Raw genomic sequence first — 5,158 nt, 5'->3', positions numbered from 1 at the left:
GAGCGGGCGGGCGGCCGCCGCCTCTCGCCGTCCCCTCGCCCCCGGCGCCGCGCCCCGGCTCAGGGGGCTGGCGGCGGGACGGGGCGGCCGCCGGGGCCGGGCCGGCGGAGGCGGAGGCTCCCCTCAGGGCCGCCGCCTCGGCCCGGGCGGGCGCCTGCCCTCGGGGCTGCGGGGCGCCGCCTGCCCTCGGGACCGCGGTGTGTCTCTCCGACAGGCTTTCTGTTTTCCCCGCAGGAGTCCGTCTAACCCGAAAGCGTTTCCGCGGCTTGTGGAACAGCGGAGGGCTTTGAGAAGCGCGGCGTGTCAGGCGGGAGCCGTGTCTGGAAAGCTGCTGGAGGGGGCTGTAATCCCCGCGGCGGCGGGGCCTGGCGGAGCGTAGGAACGCAAAGAACAGAGAGAGACATCCCGTGCAAAAGCCTGAGTGACACATCGGGCTGTGAAACAGCTTGGGCAGAGGCGTGAGCAGAACAGTGCGTAAGCAACACATCCCCCAGCGGTGAGGATGCTTGCTTCCAAGAAATCTCTCGCTACTAAATAGATATCAGCTAAGGAAATCGGGTTATTTGTAGCAGAATCCAGTCTTGAGATGAACAAAAACATCTCAAGTCTCAGTCCAAGACAGAACAGTATTGTTTTGGGCCCAGAGCATGGCCTGGGGAGACCTGTGCTTTATACACACAAAGCACTGGCTCTTTGCTTTTCCCTCCCTGCCTACACAGTCAGGATGTTGTTTACCACAGTTGAGAATTTTCACTGAATAACTTGATTTCCATGGGGTATTTATTCAACTAGGGAATTTTCTTTGTCGCCTGACCTGTCTCCCACTACATCAATAACCAAAACAAAATGTTAGTGCAATCATATGCAAAGGCTCACACAGTGTAGGCAATGCCTTTATAGCTGATAGAGAAAGAGGAAAGAAAAGTATAGGGGTAAGGTATTTTAAAGCTAGGTATATATACAGGGGTAGGTATTTTAAAGCTTCAGGGCTAAGTTACGGGCTATCTGTTAAACCAGCTTTGACAGCTGTCGCACAGTGATACTGTGCAGGGCTAGCTAACAGGATTCTTGGTGGCCTTGGGAAAAGAAACAGTATTGCAAGGTAAATCACCTTGTTGAAGTCTTTGGCTTGAGCCTCCTGAGTGTGAAAGGTTACTTCTCACCAAGCAGAAATGGAGACCTCTAGGGTATATAGTAAAAATTGTTGACAGCAAGGATTCTGTTCTGCGTGTTTCACAGAGACGTATCTAAAAAGGGATCAGATTTGTGATCTCTTAAAACCTAGCAGCGAGCATGTCAACTGTCAGCAAATTAATCTTACTTGAGAAGTAACGCACCCAGTTATTCTGGCTGGGCTTCTGTTTCAGCTGTGTCTCGGTCACAGTGCACGGCACTTGACTGTTTCTGTTGCTGGTCATAGCCTGTTCTTCTGAGCCTTGCACAGACTGACGCAGCTACTGGGATCCCTAGCCAGTTGTAGTAAAGTACCAAGTAAGTACAGTGCTGACAGGCAGCTAGATTTGGCATTCGCGAGCTAAGTTAAATTTCTGTCTTCTTTTCAGAGATCAGGAATATTCAAACCAACATCAACTTCAGAACAGAGGAGCTGAGTCTGATTATCAGAACACACAAGATAGTTTTGAACAAATGCTTACCAACCTAACAATATGTTTCCAGTTCCACATACAATATGGTCAGTTCCTAGAGTTTTATGTCATTTTTAAAATATTCTCAGGAGTGTTTTCATGCCCAATGTTAATTTACACCAGTGTTCTTCATACCAGTTTCTATCATTACGTGTATCAGCAAGACCCTCCTGCTGTTTTGAAGCTACACTAAGGATATTAAAAAGGGCAAACAATCCCACGGTGATTCAGAAGATGATCTCCCCAGTAAGGTGGAACACCCACTGTGCCCTGTTTTAATTGCTAGCACATTCAGCAGATAAACAAACTTAATGATTTCACAGGCATTTCACTGGTCACGGTGATGTGTTGCAAAGGGCTCAGATTAAACATGGAAAATGTAACTTTGTTGAAGGTGAGGCTAATAACTAGTTATTAAAAAAATGCCTACTGTATAACACAGTGGTAATCAAAATCAGTGGGACAAATAAAAGTGTTTTGATATTTTGTCTAGTATAGCTCTTTTCATAGATTCATAAAATCACAGAATGGTTTCGGTTGGAAGGGACCTTAAAGATCATCTAATTCCAACCCCCTGGTATGGGCAGGGACACCTCCCACTGGATCGGGTTGCCCAAAGCCCCACCCAGCCTGGCCTTGAGCACTTCTAGGGATGGGGCATCCACAGCTTCTCTCAGCAACCTGTTCCAGTGAGGAACATCACTTATATTTTTAGATCTTTTAGATGCTTGAAAATACAGAGTGTTAATTTCAAGTGTGATTAAATAAAAACTAATATGTGGTGGTAGTTTCCATTCTGGAAAGGGAACTCTATGACTTGAATTCATAGTGAAGACAGTTACCCCTGACCATGATCTCTAACATGCTCCTATCACTCCTGTTCCTCTGGAAATATCCCATGGAATTGGTCGGTTGTGTATTTTGGATGTCTTTCAAAGGATTTTTTTCTGTGTGTCTGTTTGGGAAAATCTTATCAATACCATATTGTTCTTTGAGAAGCCACGTCTAACTATTTCCCCTTCTTAGTATGTTTTTGAGAACGTTAAGGGAAAGATTTCCTTTTACAGTGTTTCATATTTGAAGTCTGTGTCTGTAGCGGCCTCTGTGGCCTGTTGGTTTCCCTGTGGTGGGCCATGCTGTTCTTTTGAAAATCTGCTCATGGGATCATACAGAAAATGTCTGAGTGCTGCTCTCTGCTGAAAGTATGGCATTATTTAGACAGTTGCACATGAAGCTGAGCTCTTCTCAGAACCTCTGTGCAAGGCATTTGGCACCTTCAGAAATAAAGTAAGACCATATGGTTTGGATGCTTAGTGCCTATGCAGCTAAGTCAAGGTATGTGAACATCATTGCTCAGATAGCCCCACAACGTGTCGGAGACCAACTGGCCAAGGGAGTTAGAAATTGTGTAGTTACCAACTATCTGATGCCACTTAGTCAATTGCAGCCTCACTTCAGGTGCTGAAAATATCGCTTTTCTTCCTTCAAAGCTTTTTATCACATCTCTCCTGAAAACAGCTCCAGTTTATACCCCAAAACTCTGGACAAAACATTTCCATAGCAGCCAAGTTACCATTTTCATCTTTCATAAGTATTGTGATATCCCTTTTTGATCCTTCTTTGTCTTTTATATATTTAAATAATAAGAAAAAAATATATAATTATGCCTGCTCCAAATGCTTTTATAACCATATCAAATTGTTATCTCCTTTGTTCTTTATCTTTCTCACATTGTTTCTTTACAGGTTCAAGTATGACGATGCTGTGGGTGGTTAATTCATAAGTCACATTTCCATTCCCTAGCATTTTTTTGTTCTTTTGCAGTGCAGTCAAATCAGTTTCAAAGAACTGACCTGCATAATTTCCTTATTTCTGCTATGGATTTTCCTTACAGGCACATCAATTTCCAAACCAAGCTGTATTCAAAATGCAACTGAGTAAGTTAATGCATTAACCTTTTCTGAAAACACTTTGTTCCTTATAAAGCCTTGTTCCTCAGTGCTTTGACGGCCTGTAATTACCATTAATGCCAATATATTTCTTAAGCAGCCGAAGGGTGGGGAAAGCATATTTTAATATGTCCCCATTTAACTATATGTTATTAGCTGCTCTTTTTAGGAGCAAAGGAACTGTTCCCATTACCAGTCTGAACATTCAGATAATTCAAATAGCACACAATTCACTGCCTGTGGCTGTAGAAGTGAGGGTTGGTTCTCCATTTCAGCTTTCTTTATAGCACTTTTAAAACCAATACTATTAATTACACAGTCCAGGGGGGAAAATACGTCGGCCTCTTATTTTTGTGTTCCTCTTTCTTTCTTGTACAACCTGTCCTTTCGTCTTCATTAATTTTGAGGAACAGATCTCAAAGAAAGAATCTCTTCCTGCTGGCTGCCAGCCATGGCTTTTAGGAGAAGAAGAGAAGCTGTTGTCAGCTTTCGAGCTTCACAGTCCTGGAAGCGGTGCTGTTTGGACACTCTGCCCTCACCATTGGGTGTCATCTTCAGAATAAGTTTTGCATAGGCTTCAGCAGAGATAGCTCAGAGTAGAAAGCTACCCTCTATTAACTTCTGTGTTTAATTATTTCTTCTCTGTAAGTAATGGAATCAATTCAACTTCTGAAGGCAGAAAGCAAACTCAACAAGATTGAAGCACACTGCATACTCCAAACAACTCAATTCTATCTTATTCAGCCAGATGAACCCTGGGAATGTGCTGTGCTCTCGTTGACTTTTAGCAGCAGTGGAGGGGCTGCTGGGCAGGGCTAGGCTCAGATGCCAAGGCACAGGCAGTAGCCCAGGTATTTACAGGAGGTATGTTACCGTTCTGGCTCTTGGTCAGAACAGGAGATGTGATCAAGGGTGGAGATGTGATCAAGGGTAGAGATGAGGGTAGAGTAGAGATGAGATGACGGAGTTTGATCTGGCATAAAACGGGTCAAAAAGATGAGGTGATGGGGTGAAGACTCAGAGCAGGCAGGGTGCTGGCTTGGAGCAGCTCAGCCTGCGTTTGGTCATGGCTTCACACTTAAAGACTGGGCACTGGCACGTTAGCTTTGTTGGCTTCTTGTGCACTCTGTTAATGTCAGTGATAACTGAATTACTTTTATTTCTCCAATGAGGTGGCTGACCCTCTTCCCTGTGATCTTTGCTGGCTCACATGTAGCTGCTTGTGTTTGTACTCACCAAGCAAAGCTGAGTTTCTGCTGCTGCTGGGTGAGATGGCGGCGTCTAGAAACCCAAGCTGTTGATCCTCTGTCAGGTGGCATCATGTCCCTGCTCTAGTGCAAAGATGTGTCAGCAGAGTGGTGCTCAATTTGGACTTGTGTTTGTATCCTAAGTGCAAAATTGCTTTAATCTGGTGGCGCTGACAGATCCTCTCTGCTTCTTTTGAGAGTGTGGGCTTTTCAGAGGCAATTTCTCTTCTCAGGGAGTCCTTTGTCTTCCGTGCATGTGAAGACAAAGTACATATGGAAAGAGATGGGATATTCCTTAGCTGATACCACATTTTGG

At 44.6% G+C, this 5,158-nt stretch overlaps 1 long non-coding RNA gene across 1 annotated transcript; it reads left to right on the top strand.

Annotated features, from left to right (window-relative positions):
• The first annotated feature begins 124 nt into the window (after positions 1 to 124).
• On the top strand, positions 125 to 2,553 carry LOC121073154. The gene is made up of 2 exons (XR_005821527.1): positions 125 to 496; positions 1,563 to 2,553. It is a non-coding gene; the product is annotated as an uncharacterized LOC121073154 (long non-coding RNA).
• Positions 2,554 to 5,158: the final 2,605 nt, after the last annotated feature.

Source organism: Cygnus olor, chromosome 7 (genome assembly GCF_009769625.2).
Source record: "Cygnus olor isolate bCygOlo1 chromosome 7, bCygOlo1.pri.v2, whole genome shotgun sequence".
Taxonomy (NCBI): domain Eukaryota; kingdom Metazoa; phylum Chordata; class Aves; order Anseriformes; family Anatidae; genus Cygnus; species Cygnus olor.
This window is presented reverse-complemented; position numbering and strand designations above follow the sequence as displayed.